Genomic DNA, 17,777 nt, shown 5'->3' with positions numbered 1-17,777 from the left:
ATGCTGGGGAGGCTACATCAACTCAAGGGACACGAACAAGCTCAACAAGCTGGTGAGGAAAGCTAGCTCTGTGGTGGGAGTCGAGCTACCTAGACTTGAGGTGATGGTAGAGAGGGGGATGATAAGGAAGCTGGCTGCCATCATGGAGAACCCCTACCACCCCCTCTACAACGAGCTAGTCAAGATGAGAAGCTCGTTCAGCCACAGACTCATTCCCCCCCGACACTCAACTAACCGCCTCGGACAGTCCTTCATACCAGCGGCCATCAGGCTCCACAACAGTGGGCAGCGACTAGCAGCCTCCAGGCTCCACAACAGGGGGCAGCGACTGCTACCAGACATTGACCTGGGACTTATAGGAACCCAAGGAGGACAACCTACACTACCTTAGGCTTACTGCACCCTATGTGGATACTGTGATACTGTGAATAATGTATATTTCAGTGGATACCGTGATACTGTGAATAATGTATACTCAGTAGATAGTAAATTATAACACTACCTCATGCATACTGCACCTTATGTGACACTGTGAATAATGTGAATAATCCTCAGCTAGTCAGATAGTAAATTATATTGACCATATTGATCAAATTGTTTACACTGCCTGTGTTGTTTTTTACTACCTGTATACTGTGTTGTTTTACTACCTGTACCCCCCCCCCCCTCCCCCCCATGCTGCTATGATGCCTGAATTTCCCCAAGGGAATCAATAAAGGAATATCTTATCTTATCTTATTTTGATTGGATAATTACATTCTTAAGCCCAACCCAGTTCAGTTATTTTGCACTGAGTGATTTACAGCTGGCCATTACTGCAGTTATGATCAGGCCAGATCAGAGAGCTCAGAGCTGTCACTTGGCCAGTTTTGAATAAAAAAGTAATTCACTGGCATTTTTTTTCAGAGGAAAACATTAAAAAAAATAAAAATAATAATACAAATAAATATATATATATATATATATATATATATATATATATATATATATATATATATATATATATATATATATATATATATATATATATATATATATTATATATATAAATTAATAATACATTTTTTCCTTCTTCTTCTTTTTCTTCTTTCTGACTGTATATTATGAGTGAAGTACTGCCTCACGTGTTGTCATGGAATAACCTCCACTGCTCTACACATAAAGTAGGCAGTGTAATCAAAGATGCAGATGAGGGTCAGTTATATTATACATTACGATAAATATGGTTACAATAAACACTATAATCTAAATATATACTATGCGTAAGTAAAGTTTATACAATGGCATGCAAATTTCTTGATTCTGATTGACTGAAACAGTTGTTTCAGACGTGGTTATTTCGTATAACACACTCCACGTGACCCCAGAACCCGCCCACAACCGAATAACTTTTTTTTCGAATGAATCCGCCGTTCGTCTTTTCCGAATGAAACCAAGATGGCGGACAATAATCTTTATGAATGGATGTGTTGATTTTGTCATAACGACTCATTCAAAAAAGATACATTCACCTGGAATATCTTAGTTGTTTACACAATGTTGGAATATGTAATTGGTTTGTCATGACCCATTGTAAAACAAAATATAAATCACATGGGGGGTTCTGAGGCTGAGTGCTCTCTGTGTCGGTGTCCGTCCGGCAAAAGCTGGCTGGCAGTCTCATTGAATAATATAAGTCTGTAAACGTATACAACAGGAGAAGCCGGAGTAGGAAAAAAGACATGCTGACATTGACTAAAACGAACTTATCATTGTACATTTTGATCTATGTACATGTATGATGTTACCCCGAATATGTAAAGCCGCGGGCACCGACACGATTTACACCAATCATTGTTTAAGAAGCACAGTGAAGTTACCGGTTGTTATTTGATTGATTGATTGAACATTTTATTAACAGATTGCAGAATTTCGTATAACACACTCCACATGACACCAGAACCTCAATGTAAATAAACCATAATCACCTTACTAAAACAGTACTGTATTTGTAAATCTGGTATGTCATAAATGTATAGATGTAGCATTACTGTCTATCTGTATGTCATGTATGTCTGTAAACTTGTGCATAAGGGAGTGTGGCTCTATAGCAGAGTAATTTTATATGAAGTTTGTAGGTAGATGGCATGCTTTGTAGCAACCTCCCTCTGCAAAAGGACACTGTCGCACGAAGCGATTTCACTGGATGTCCAGGACACAATGGAAGTATGCATATATTCATAACGAATCATTTAAAAAAGATACAGTTAACTGGAATATGTTAGTTGTTTACACAATGTTGGATTATGTAATTGGTTTGTCATGACCCATTGTCAAAACAATAATACATCGCAGGATTTATATGAAGTTTGTTGTTAGATGGCATGCTTTGAAGCAACCTCCCTCTGCTTCTGATCTAATTCATATAACACACTCCTGTGCGTGATGTAATGCTTAAATACAGTAACACAGGTGCAGTATGCATAAGGTACCCTAATCGGTGTGATTATGTCATACGTTGTAGTTCATGCAGTTTTGGTGGGAGTCAGACACACTCAGTGATCAGACATTCCTAGTAGTTCTCGAGTTCTGCTGCTGTTAGTTCTCCAGCTGCTGGCAGCGCTCTCTGCCCACTGTTGTGAAGCCTGATGGCCGCTGGTACGAAGGACAGGCCGAGGCGGTTGTACTGTATGTTGTAATGTATGGTATGTTATAGCCATACGTAATGTGGACTCTAGAGCGCACTCGCCCCCCACCACAAGTTTGATTCCCGGTCGCGCTGTACTTTTGCCGAAACACAAAGCAGAAATGTATTACATTACATCCCGTCATGCAGCTGCTGAAGGATGGAGAGAAACTTGGGTGGTACCCCAAGTTTGTTGAGGTGTTTCCAGAGCAGCTCACGGCTGATGGTGTCGAAGGCTTTGCTTAGGTCTATGAAGGCTATGTAAAGATCCTTGCGATGCTCTCTGCTCTTCTCTAGCAGCTGCCTCAGGACAAAGACAATGTCGGTGGTGGATCTGGTCTTCCGAAAGCCACATTGAGTTTCCGGAAGCACAGATTCAGAGATGTTTTCCACCAGCCTGTTCAGCATGATCTTCGCCAGCACTTTCCCTGCGATGGAGAGGAGAGTGATTCCACGGCTGTTTCCTCAGACTGCTCTGTCCCCTTTCTGCTTGTAGATGACCACAATGTTTGCATCCTTCCAGTCCTGTGGGAGGGTCTCATGTTCCCAGATGTTGCAGATCAGGAGGTGCAGACAGCGCGTGAGGAGGTACCCTCAATGGCTTGACGGGTCTCAGAGAAGTGTGGTGGGGTGTCCAGGTGCGTCTGGGAGATTATCCAGGATATGTGGGTCAGTGGGGTTTGTGTGATTGAGTAGAGACTCAAAGTGGTTTGCCCAGCGGGTGAGGATCTCATGTCGGCCCTTAAAACGTTTAGAATTGTCGACTGATCGAACTGGAGCAATCGCTCGCTTCCTGGGGCTATACAGTGCTTTGATGGCATCGTAAAAGCCCTGGGTGTTGTTGCAGTCTGCCAGGCTTTGGATCTCCTTCGCCTTCTGTATCCACCAGGCATCCTCCATAGTCCGGAGGGCTCGCTGGGTTGCTGTTCTTGCTGCAGCAAAGGCAGCTTTCAGGGTCGGAGAACCAGGGCAGGACAGGAGAGCTTTGTGGGCTTCATGCTTGGTTTTTAGTAGGGACTGTATCTTGGAGTTACAATCAAACCAGTCCTGGTGACGTTTCCTCGTCTGGCCAAGTGCCTCAGAGGCTGGGCTGTGGATAGCCTGGCGCAGAGCTGGCTAGTCAGCTGATTCCTCTGGGATCTTGTTGAGGTTTTCAGCAAGGAGCTGTCGGAGGTGGTTTTTTGAGGTGGGGGTGTTCAGTGCTGCAGAATTGAGTTTCTTATTAGGTGCTGCCCTTCGTCCACGGGGTTGAATACTCATGAGGAGTTTGGATCTGACCATGAGGTGATCAGTCCAGCACTCGGCTCCACACATGACTCGGGTGGTAAGGACGTCCTGTCTGTCCTTTTGGCGTACAATCACATAGTCCAGGAGATGCCAGTGTTTAGAGCGGGGGTGCTGCCAGGTGGTTTTGAAACTGTTCTTCATCTGGAAGATGGTGTTGGTTATGACCAGGTCGTGTTCTGCACAGAGGGAGAGGAGCCGAAGGCCATTGTCATTTATCTTCCCTACTCCGTGTCGGCCAATAACTCTGTCCCATACCAAGTGCTCCATGCCCACTCTAGCATTGAAGTCTCCCATTAATATGAGCTTGTCCGTAGCTGTAGTTTTCTGTAATATTGAGTCGAGGGCTCGGTAGAAATCCTCTTTGATGTTGAACTCAGCATCTAAAGTTGGTGCATAAGCACTAAGGAGAGTGGCAAAGCGTCCCTTTGCAAGGAGGATGCGCCATGTCATTAGGCATTCGCTGATGCCAATGGGGGACTCTGGGATGCGTTGCAGCAGTTGGGATTTCACAGCAAAGCCTACTCCATGGATGCGGCGAGTGCCTTCAGGGACCCCCTTCCAGAAGAAGGTGTATCCTGCACCAACCTCTGTCAGGGATTCCTCTCCATGTAGTCTAGTCTCGCTGAGAGCTGCAATGTCAATGTTATACCTTGCGAGTTCCAGGGCCACAAGTGCTGTCCTGCGGTGTGGCCGGTCAGGTGTTTCAGCCACGTCCAGCAGTGTGCGAACATTCCATGAAGCAATGCATAAATGTTTATTTTTTAATATTTTAGTTTTTTGACCGCAAAAGGGGATGCTCCGACGGTTGCAGTATACCACCTGGAGATAGAAGAGCAGACAATGTTTGGACCACCTTTTCTAGGTCCTTCCCCATCTCAGGGGTGAGCAGTGTGGGGCTGCTCAGTCACAATGGAAGCTGCCGAAGCGATGCGCTGCTCCATCCCGCAGTCTCAACAACCATCACTCCATTGTCGCCTGTGTGCATGGTTTGACTAGACACTCCCAGCCACATCCTTGGCCTGTACCTACCGTCATTCCACAACGCCACCAGACTTTTTGAAGGGGGGGGGGGGGGGGATGGGCAAGAAGCTTGCACATAGGTGAGGGTTAAGGTGAGGGTGTGGCTGTGCAGTCCTCACTCCCACCATCTTCACTCCTTGCAGATTAACCGCCAGTGGCATGAGAGAACCCAGGACGACCTTCGTCTGGCGGGAGTTGCAGGGGGCTGCCGGTGCTCCGGTCTGTTGGACTCCGCCTGTGCCTGTCCCCAGGGCAGATTTTTCCTCAGGGTTTACTCCCCTAGCCACTGTACCCCCTAGGGTTTACCCATGTGGCAATGGGGGTCCCTTCCTCCGCCTTCACAGCCGTTGTGCTGGTTCTCACATCCACCATCTTCCGCCTGCTCCGCCGTTGAGGTGTTTTGGGATCACTCTTAGTCTGACCTCTACCCTTCGACCTGTTCGGCTTGGGTGACCCTGCAATGAGTGCGAGACTCCCGCCGACATAGCTCTAGGGGGGATGAAGACACGCAAAGTGCCTCACCACAATAAGGGGGTGATCCCGGCGAGACACGTCCTCTCTGCCGTCACCTGCCTCTTCCGCCGAGCCCTGGGACATGAAGACGGTGTCCATGTGGAATAGTCTCTTCAACATCTGCCGGCTCCAGGCACACACAAAGACAAAGTATGTGAGCTACAGTACGCTAATGACAGTGCCATCTTAGCTCACAGTCCAGAGTCTATGCAGCATGCTCTCAACACCATATCCAGTCTGTACCAATCCTTCGGTCTCCAGGTCAACATCCAAAAAACCGAAGCCCCAACTCACTTCCCGAACCTCTACACTTCCCAGTTTTCACATAAACGGTGTTCCACTTAAAACAGTGGATAATTTCACCTACCTCGGCTCCACTCTGTCCTCATGCTGCTCCCTTGACGTGGAGATACACACACGTATTAATAAAGCGGCATCATCCTTTGGACGCCTACGCAGCAGGGTTTTTAAAAACCGAAACCTGAAGATCAGCACCAAGGTTGCCGTTTACAACGCAGTATGTCTCTCCACTCTGCTCTATGGAGCAGAATCTTGGACCCAATACCGCCGGCACATCACCAACCTGGATGGCTTCCACATCCGTTGCCTACAAAGGATCCTCGGCCTGACCTGGGAAGATCAAGTCCCCCACACAGACATCCTCAACAACACCAACTCAATCTGTATGGCCGCAGCTGTGGCCAAAAAAATCTTCGCTGGATAGGGCACATGATACGTATGCCTGACCACCGCCTGCCCTGCCAAGTCCTCTATGGCCAACTGAGAGGAGCAAAGCGGGCTGCTGGAGGCCAAAAGAGACGCTTTAAGGACTACACCAGGGACCTCCTAAAGTGTGCAAACATCACGCAGCATGACACTTTGGCACTCGACAGATCAGCCTGGCAAGTCACTTGTGCCACTGCAGTTTCCCAAATACACCAAGCAAACCAAGACCAAAGATCTGAGAGGCGCACACAACGACACCAGCGGGCGGCTGGCCTCCCCCAGGTATCTGGCTTCCCTTGCGCCATCTGTGGACGGGTGTGCGGCTCAAGGATCAGACTCAATGCCCACGAGAAGTGGCACCAGCGGCAGCGGCGCTAAACCCCCCCCATCCCTGGAGCAAGCGTCATCATCGAACACGATGGACAGCTAAGATGTGTGTGTGGAGCCATACTGTATATGTTCTGCCGTGTCATAGCATACTTTGTTATTTTTTTATGGGCCGCCGAGTCATACTGTACATGGTCTGCTTGTGTTTGATGGGCTGCCGAGCCATATGGTATAATATTGCAAAATGTGCGCACAACGATGCATCCCGGTCTCGTAAGTCGTAAGATCCCCATTCGGCACTTAATTCTAAATAGAGTTCTGTCATTAAACTACTATAGCCTAGTAATTCACTAGTGTATAAAACTTGTATGGTCCGTGTTTTGTGACAACATCGCTGTCCATGGTGCTGAAGGTGTGTGTGTGTGTGTGTGTGTGACTCTTGTATATTGTAGGCACGTTATTGCATAATGCATAAGGCTTGTGTTTTGTAACTTTGTAAAAATCATTTCCTTGTATTTTATCGTGTTGTGACTAAGCAGTGTTAATTTTGTCAACAAAAATAATGACTATATGGTTGTCAACAAAGCTTTTTCCCCCGACGACAACGAGACGTGACGTCACGTTAATGTAGATCATGTGACACTAACGTGATTATTTATGCATTATAGTTGACTACATCTGAGGACACAAAAATTTACTTTACAAAACCATGACGAATTCTCTCTTAATTTTGTTGACTAAAACAAGATGAGACAAAATAATTATAACTTTTAGAATAATTCACCTTATTATTTCAGCATTTACCATTTCCGTTTATGGCCCACTGTAAGCCAAGCTACGCGAGGCTAAACACCACGTCCCAGGTCTCTCTTGACTACAGCTTATACCAATAACCATGAACGGAATCTGCTACTCTCTCAACACTTCTGCGGCAGCCGAAGTGTTCTACCAAAAGAACATAGCATTTAAGACGATGGAGGCTAAAGAGCATGGCTAGGCTGTGAGAAGAGCTAATAGCCTGGAACCTATATCCCAGACACAGGCTTGCTCTCCCGCGTAGATATACTCTTTCGTCTGTGTACACCCACTACTATCAACATTACACATGGATACAACAAGGACAAGACCACGTTCACTTAAAAAGGTAATCTTGGTATTGAAAGAAAAGACACAGACGAATACTAACACAGAGTGAGATGGACCCTACTAGTATGCGTTGTTAATGAATCCCTTTAGCGCTTGAAGCGCACAAAAACATCGTAATGACTTTTTATTTTTCATATAATGTTGGGTACATGCTCAGTAGAGTTAGAACGCTCCCAGTCTTAGGGGCTGTGATGTGATATTTTGTTAGCACACTTTATGCACATAGAAGTGCGGTGGCAGGTTCGCTAAGCTAATGTTGTTAGCCGAATGCTCTGATGGAGGCCGCCATTTTAAGTTTTAAGTTTAAAGTGACGTCAGCGATCTACGGTTGTAGTCGACGGACAAAAGGGAATGTGTGTGTGACGTGTGTAATATTTGTACAGTAGGTCCCAGTGAGAATTGCTATCAGTGTGTACTGTGTATTTACACTATCCTAATGTTGCTTTGTTGATTAAAAAAATAAATAAGCAATTTAAATCAGAATATGTTCCATTCCATGCCTGACTATTTCTGAATCTATTGACCATTTCAAGGAACGTTACTATTGGGCTTCTAGCCTTCTACTGAACTTATTGTGAATCAGCTGATAGGGTTTTGGCTAGACTATACTTAATAAATAGAATTGCATTATTTATAATATAAATATATAAAATGCCTTTTTTTCATTAGCGAAAACTAGACAAAAATCATCAGTTTTCTGCGACTAAATCTAGACAAAAACCAAAAAGAAAAAATCGAGACTAACACTGACTAAGACTAAAATGCTCACACCTGTAGTTGACTAAAACTGACTAGACGAAAATTAAATGAAGTTGACTAAATATGATGAAACGAAAAAGGATTATTTGACACATGACTAAGACTAAAACTAAAATTTTAATAGCTGCCAAAATTAACACTGTGACTAAGTAGGTCATGTAATGTTGTTACATCCAATAATATGATTTGTGGCGTCGAATGAAGTTCCGTCAAACGGTTGAATTTATTCCGCTACCCTGTAACACTGAGCTATGCTTGTGAAACGATGCCGCTACTTTACTATGTGCGCGTGCATGTGTTTTTGGGGAGTAAAGTGCAACAGTAGTGCAAAAAGTGCAAAAGTGCAATAGTAATATACAATGTACAGGTGATTAAACTGGGTATAAAATATATAGATGAGTACTACTGAGTAATAGTGCTAATCGGATGTATGTACAGAGTTGTAGTATGAATATCATTATGCACAGGTATAAAGACACTATTGTAGTAAGTCGTACTGGCCAGCAGTGTAAGTAGTACGAGTAGTTAAGGGATAAGAAGAAGAAGCATCAACCTATTTCTCGAGGAAACATTTGTCATACAAAGTACCTCCGTATCCTGGTAACCTGCAGACATAAAGAAAACAAGCATGGATTAACGATCCCACTGATCCGAAGGAATTATGGTGCAGGTTATACCTTGTATCTGTTCCCTTTTAACACAGAACATAAATACCAGTATGCTTGACACATCCTGTCAAATATTGTATTACTGACATTAAATATGTCCAGGTATTTATAAAAAGATAATTTTTTTTATGTATAAAAAGGAATCGCACTGTGAAATGTAAACACAGCTGAGAGTCGGACTGGAGCTGGAAACTCATTTAAACACAAGTCAAACACGCTCAAACCCTACTTCCCACACTAACTGCACAGTACTCCTTGTAAATTAAGCAAGTGAAGACATTTAAGCAAAAAATGGCAGTAATAGTTTACTGTTACATTTGTCACTTTACTGTTACATTTGCACTCTGGTTGGATGCCAAACTTCTTTTTGTTGTACTGTGTGCTATATAATGATGATTAATTTGAATCTAATATATTCCAAATACATACAGTACTGTATTTGTATATGTTGTACCCAGTTTAACCCATTAGAACCCACATCGATTTCTCCTTCAAGGAAAATTATGAGGGGCATAAGACTGACTAAATAGACTACAAAGAACACATTTCTGAATTTATTTTCAAAATAGCGCCCCCTATTTACATATATTTACATATATGTCACATTGGCCGTTAATCATTAAACGTATTCCTAATTCCTATGTAGTGCACTACATGACACTACATGGCACTACATGGTAATACAGGGTACTACATGGCACTACATGGCACTACATGGTACTACAGGGTACTACATGGCACTACAGGGTACTACATGGCACTACAGGGTACTACATGGCACTACAGGGTACTACTACATGGCAAAGATGTGAAATGTTACATATATGTCACATTGGGCGTTAATCATTAAACGTATTCCTAATTCCTATGTAGTGCACTACATGACACTACATGGCACTACATGGTAATACAGGGTACTACATGGCACTACATGGCACTACATGGTACTACAGGGTACTACATGGCACTACAGGGTACTACATGGCACTACAGGGTACTACATGGTACTACATGGCACTACAGGGTACTACATGGCACTACACGGTACTACTACATGGCACTACAGGGTACTACATTGAAATATGACTGATATTTGTTTTAATATGCTTTGAACAATTGAACAATATAAAATATATGAACTAAATATCATTGAATCAGACAAATTAACTGAGCAGATCATAATAATTGTTCATATTGTGACATATATGTCACATCAAATTTTCATGAACATTTTAAGGTGATATGCCCGGTGTGACGTATGTGTCACAGCAATTTTTATCAATTGTTTTCTTTATCATTTTATTCAAGAAATGTGTTCACAACAGGTTATATATAATAAATAACATGTTATGTAAGCATTATAATTCTTAAATGGGCAAATCTTACCTTTTAGCAACAAGAATCTAGCTTTTGAATGCTAGCTACTTCTGTCATTTAGTCACCACCATCAGTCAGCATTGTGGAAAGGTGTTTTATGGGCGCACAACATCACATGATCTGTCACATGACCCCACGAGGATGTTCCACCGGTGTCCCTTTGGGACTTCATGAGGTCAAATCAAGGATAAAGCTTTATATGGAAATATCCACAACATGTAAAGTACATGTGACACCTGTGTCACGGTGGGTCCTAATGGGTTTTAATCACCCATTGTATATTACTATTGCACTTAACTTTTCTTTTTTTAATTATCTTTATTAGCATTTTACAGCTTTTTCTGGCCATGCAGGACCGATAGAGGAGAGAGGGAGAACGGGAGGAGATGTAGGGAAGACATGTGGCAAATGGTCACCGGGACTGGGAAACGAACCCGGGACGACCGTTTCGCGACTCAGCGCGTTATATGGTGTGCTACTGGAGCACCCCATTACTATTGCACTTTACTGTTACATTTGCACTCTGGTTGGATGCCAAACTTATTTTTGTTGTACTGTACTTGTGCTGTATGATGACCATACACTTGAACCTAATCTAATCTAATCAAATAATCCACCTCTTATTTGATCGCATCACGTCTCTTTTGAGGGAAAACCACTAGACGGCGTTTGTTAATAAACTACAACTTTAGGCCCAAACACAGGGAATAGATCATGCAGAAGACTATCAAGGCCCAGAAATAGTCATTACCTTTTAGATGTAGGTCACTTGGAGATTCACAAGCGTAATATTAAATGTCCAGGGTGGGAAACAAGGAAATAGCCTGCAGCTGACTGGGGAAATAATGCATGGCTGAAAATAGATGAAATGTAAACTTTTCACAACGGTGCTGACAGGGAACCAACTCTCTCGCTCTCGCTAACGCACACATGATATAGCCTTCACTCATATCTCTCTCCCAGGGGCGTTTTTAGGGTTAGAAAACATTGGGGGCTTCAGCCCGGGGGGTGGAGGGGCCCCCCCCCCCCCCTTTTTTTTCTTTTTTCTTTAAACACAGAAATACGCAATTTTAGAGTAATTAGAGATGAATACTGAATAACTAGAATCATTCGAGGTTCTCAAAGTGAGGTCCAGGTCCATGAGAGGGATCTGGGCAGTCCCCATAGAAAATTCAAAGTTAACAGGACCAAATCATCAGTTTCTTATTTATTTATTTAACCTTTATTTAGCCAGATAAAACATTGATCTGGTCCAAGAAGCCCCAACAGGAGTACAAATATACATATATACACATATATATACATATATATATATATATATAATATATATACATATACTGTACATACATACACACATATACACCAATAACTAAATAAAAACACAGTTAAGAATCATACACATAAGCAAATAAACAAACAAACAAACATATGCACAGCCTATGTACAAAAGAAATAAACAGTTCATCTCTAGCCTTTACAGTTTTCTTCAATTGCATAAACACTCAAATCAAAAGTATTACACAATTATCAAAACCTTACACTCAAGGAGCAAAATATAGGCCCAGATTTGCACCCCTACAATGTCAGCCTCACACTTTTTGCAAAACAATACACACAGTGATTTGCAAAACACTAAACACACTTGCATTACATTAGACACAGAATGTCAAATTACCACACATATGAGCCAATTGGTTAAACACAGCCACCAGATGCACAAACACACCATTGCTTAATTGTAGATACACCAATCAGGTTTAAGCACTATAAAAATGCAGCAAAAATGGAAGGAGAGTGAAGTACTGTACACAGAGAACGTGAAAATATACAATACATTCACCAAACACTACACAAGACAACCAATGATGCAGACTGATGAAAATATACATTTTCTCCCATTTTCCCAAATCAGTCAAAATGGAGAATCACAACAAATAAAATCTTGCCAGATCCAGCTAGGCAAAGAGATAATGTCTAGTATTTTCTGTTTAAGTTTTTTCAAAAAAAAAAAAAAAAGTACTGTAATTTTAACCTGTACTGGATACAGTATTTTATGTTTGTCTGATATTTGCTGAGCTTACAGTGTTATGCACATAGTAGCATGAAAACTGGGACATGTATTGTTGTGATTCTCCATGTTGAAATGTTGACTGATTTGGTTATATGGAGAGAACATTTATATTTTCATCAGTCTGCATCATTGATTTGGGTATATGGAGAGAAAATGTTATTTTTTTCATCAGTCTGCATCATTGATTTGGGTATATGTAGATAAATAAATAATATTTTCATCAGTCTACAGCATTGGTCTTGTGTAGTGTTTGGTGAATTTATTGTATATTTGCACATTCTCTGCGTACTTCACTTACAGTACTCTAATCACTGAGAAGTAGAATAGCTAAATGTGTTTTAGGTTAAGCACAGCAGTGTGTGTAACTGGTTCAAACAGAATTAAGTCATATGAAATGTGTGTTTCATATGGTAACAAAATGTAGTTTTTATAAATTAGTGTATGGTTTTGACAAGTGTTTAATTTAGAAAAGGATCTGAGGTGTTCTGATAATTGTGTGTGTGGTTGTGCTAATTGTGTGTTTTGAAACACCGGGCCCCATTTTCAAAATCATGCTTAGGCAATCGAAAAAAACTGTATTGTGTGTTTCATTATATACATATGTTTCAGTCTTCTCATAAAAAAAATATTAGATTTTTGGGTCTTTTCCTGCCTTTGGTCCGCTTTGCATTCACATCTCAAATGAACCGCAGCAGGGTTCACTTGCAAGAGTGAATGAGCTTTCACACCACCCCAAACCAACCGGACTGTGTCCTGGCTGTAGTAGCCATATCTTACTATGCTCGCTCATGCCTGTATTTTTTATGTCCGTTCTATTTTATAATTTTTATTTTATTTTATTTTATTTTTATTTTACTATTTTTAGACTGAATCATTTTAAACTATTTTTACTATTTGTGTTACTGAAAACTGTGGGCGGAGAGCCTATTGGGATGCTGGATCCTAATGTGAAACACTGTGATTCTACCTGTATATCTTTTTATGCTCGCTTATGCCTGTATTTTTTACTGTTGTGAAGCACTTTGAACTGCAACCTCTGTATGAAAAGTGCTATACAAATAAAGTTATTATTATTATTACTATCCGAGGAAATGAACCAGGGTTCGATTAAAGCTTATTATAGTTTATCACAGTATCATGAGCATGTCTTTGTCAGTGGACACTGGACATGGGTATGGATGGCTCCAGGTGCTGCTGCATTAAAGTGCACATCTTCAATATCTGTACTATTTAAAAGCACAGTGCAGGACACACTCAAAGGTTATCGCACCTCAGAGATGGCAGTGGACATGTATGACAGGACAAAGGCCAGATGTAATGGCCTTTGGATTGAGGAACATACTACCAGCCAAAGGAGGAAGCAGAAAATGATGGACGAGTATGTAGTTGAGTCATCTTGTGGCACAAGCTCAGAGCTCAGCTCAGGAGATCAGCTGAGACAGAGACTGTTCTATCCAGTCGTCGACAGAATGCTGCAAGAGCTTGAGAGCAGGTTCTCATGAGTTGGATAACAACTTATGAGAGGAATACAGGCATGTAATCCAGCCTCAGACCAGTTTCTCTCAGTGGAATTGCTGCAACCCCTCGCCACACATTACAATGCCAGAGGAGATCACAGTTGCAAAGTGTTTCCTGGTCAGGACAGGCAGAGATGCAGTCCCTACTATCCAAAGTGTCTTTTCCCTCCTGGATGATGATAATAATAATAATAATAATAATAATAATAATAATAATAATAATAATAATAATAATAATAATAATAATAATAATAATAATAATAATAATAATAATAATAATAATAATAATAATAATAATAATAATAATAATAATAATAATAATAATAATAATAATAATAATAATAATAATAATAATAATAATAATAATAATAATAATAATAATAATAATAATAATAATAATAATAATAATAATAATAATAATAATAATAATAATAATAATAATAATAATAATAATAATAATAATAATAATAATGCATTTGATTTATAAGGCGCCTTTCAGGACACTAAAAAAAAAGTCCACAAATCGGTGAATGAAAAAATTATAGGATCAAATGAAAACTACTTACTAAAAATGGATGTTTAAAAGTACTAAAAACCAACAAAAAATACCAAACACTAACAAACATTCAGCACAGACAATGGGGATGCTGACATTAAAAAAAATGGGGCTAGGAGAAAAACATCCGGGGCTAAAGCCCCGGAAGCCCAGGGCTAACGACGCCACTGCTCTCTCCCCCTCTCTCTCTCTATCACAAACACATACTTATATCCACATAGCCTTCACATAACACACAATTCACATCCACATAACCTACGTATGTAGATGTGACCCTTTAACTGGAATGACGCCCTTCAAAACATTAGAGCTGGTGAATCTCTAGCCAGCATCTGTTTACGAATAGCCGGTGCCAAGCTATATAAAGCTTTTAATATGGACATATGGCTACGTATACGACACAACATGCTTTATTTTCTAATGTAGACGACGGGTGGGGCTTCCTGGGGGAGCAAACCACTTCTCAGTCTCAACTGATCTGGACAGTGTGGGCGTAGGTCTATTAATAGATACGAGTAAGGATACATGGTTGCATCTTTGAAGCTATCCAATAGAAAGCCTTTTTCACCCGGAAACATTTGCCCCGCAAGTATAGAGAATTGCAATCTGTCTCAGGGGTTTTTAAATAAAATTAAGTAACTACCATTAAGGCTAATTGTACAGTAGTGTTTGCCTTGTTGAAACTGATTTTGTGTAAGTAGTATAACACTCATTTTTCTATGATGCCTATATTGTGTGAAAATCTTTGCCACTTCGAGATGTTCTCCTGCCGTGAAAACCATGTCATCTAAAATAACGAGGTGATGTTTCAGATGGGTAGGGAACAACGTCTCATCAGTGAAACGTGCAAATTGATAGCTGAAGTGTCAGAGTTTAACGCTGTATCGTCGAGTTCGACCTATTCTATTATTAAGTAATAGTCTATTATGTATAGTGTATCGTGCGGCTACCGTTCTACAGTGACCAGCATTACCAACGTTTCATCGTACCGAGCTAGTGTGCTTATCCAGGCTGGGCGGCCTAACCTTGTGCCGTCATCCGAGGAGCCCTAGACGAGAACCGTGTGGAGATGTACACTGGATAACCTACACCAACGACTACAGAGCCCTTTTCGGCTGGATTATAGTGCTTTGGTCCTGTGGCTGTTGGAGCAGAGAATCGTCTACACCCACTACCGTGTGGGATTTACCCTGTGAGGAGCACCGTCGAGCCCGCCTCTAGGACTCTGAGGCTGGCTAGCTTTCCTCCATGCGGCACTGCACACCGGAGAATAGCTGTTGCTTTGTCTACGGATCAAGGGATTATTGCACTGTCTCCTGTACCTGGAGTCTCCTTATTCCTCGTTGATCCAGACTTTTGCTACCGACAAATCCTCTCCCCTGCTGGCTTACAACCGGAGGGAACCCCCTTAGTATCTCCAGCTGACCTACTAGTGTACCATATATAATTCTTATGCTACAGGTGGTATTAATTATCCCCTTCGTAATATGCTCATGGACTTACGCTCTTGACCTATTCATGCACATTATTCGCCTTACAAGCGCAACTCTCAATCTTAATAAATGTAAGATAATCTTGGTGCTCTTCTAATAAATATTATTATAAACAGTACTTTCTTGTTAAGCCGTGTTATTGTGTGGGTGTTCATCTCATATACATGTGTACTGTATGGCCAGTAGTAATGTACATAACTCAGTAGTGGTTTAATGATACCATACTTATTCAATACAGTCAGGGAATTGTACCCCTCAGTTACAATCCTCATATAACACTCCCCGGATACTCTGAAAAGTAAATTCTCTCACACTAACACAACTTATTTGTCTACATTCTCATGAGTTTGCATAATTGCTTTTCACCTTCATTGTAAGCATGTAATGCATCTGTGGTTTCATCAAGCTGTGATATTAGCGTACGCCTTCTTGCCTTGAGTCTGCGTCCCATCCGAACTCTTCGCTCTTTAAAGAGCAATTGTCCTAGGATCATCGGAGGTCTCTGTCGATTTTTCAGGTCCACGCTCCCTCTAGCAAGATGTTTGATGTTTTCAAGCTCTGAAAGGATTCCTGTGTCCCATACATCCTCGAAGTCTCCCTCTACATGTTTACCTGTGTAAAAAGAAAAAAGATATACCATAAATTATAATATTTATGAATAAAAAAATTATTAATGTTGATCTAACACTCTGCTCCTTTCTGCTTACCAGCGGTATCGACGTTTTCAAGCTCGGATAGCACCCCGTGGTCCCATACATCCTCGAAGTCACCCTCTACACTTTTAACTGTGAAGAGAATACAATAAAAAATAAGAGTTCTACTAATATATTAATAATCTTAAAAATCTAAAACAACGTTCAGCTGTACATACCATTGAAGGGGATAGGGTTGAGGGCTGGGGTGGGGGCTATAAGCACTCCCCGTCCAGTGTTACTGGGGCCTACCACCGAGAGATCTGTGGTAGATAAGATATAAACGTTAATATAACATTTTTAAATAAAAACATACCTATATCATTAATATATTCTCATGAACAGTTTATCCGACATAATCTCACCTAGAGACGTGGTTTCATAGCCTTCGGGACATAGTGGTAGGGTTGTTACAACCTTTGAATCAACTGTTTAAAGGAAGAAAAAAAGAACCAAGAAAAGTATTAGTAATATAAACTGTATAATATACTCCTCTTTGTAAACCTTATATACAGCAATCTATACATCGGTGAACTAGAAGAAATGAATGAGCAAAACATTTAAGAAATAAAACATATCTTTCCAGAAATCATGGTTCAGTTACATTTTAGAATATGTACTCACCACTAGGGATAGTTAGTTCATCCCCGAGTGAGAGGACAATATCTAGAACAATAAAAAAAATAGATACTTTAAAAATGGATCGTCTTAACAGTTAATGTATCATTATATACCGTTTTCGTAAACCATCGGTACGAAATGTTCTGCTCCACAAAGTCTCTTCAAAAGGCCTCTACGCTATATGATTGCAATTTAAGATCCTGACCTGACCCCTTAAACAGTATACTGTCCTCATAGACCGATCCCCTATGACCGACATCTATCAGCTCCTCCAATAGAACTACACCCCACCCTTAAGAGGTAAAACAGGAAGAATTCAATTCCTTCATGAATATCCCA

The sequence above is a fragment of the Notolepis coatsorum genome (genome assembly GCF_963971535.1).
Source record: "Notolepis coatsorum genome assembly, chromosome: 4".
Lineage (NCBI taxonomy): Eukaryota > Metazoa > Chordata > Actinopteri > Aulopiformes > Paralepididae > Notolepis > Notolepis coatsorum.
The sequence above is the reverse complement of the archived record's forward strand: the minus strand, read 5'-3'. Positions refer to the sequence as shown.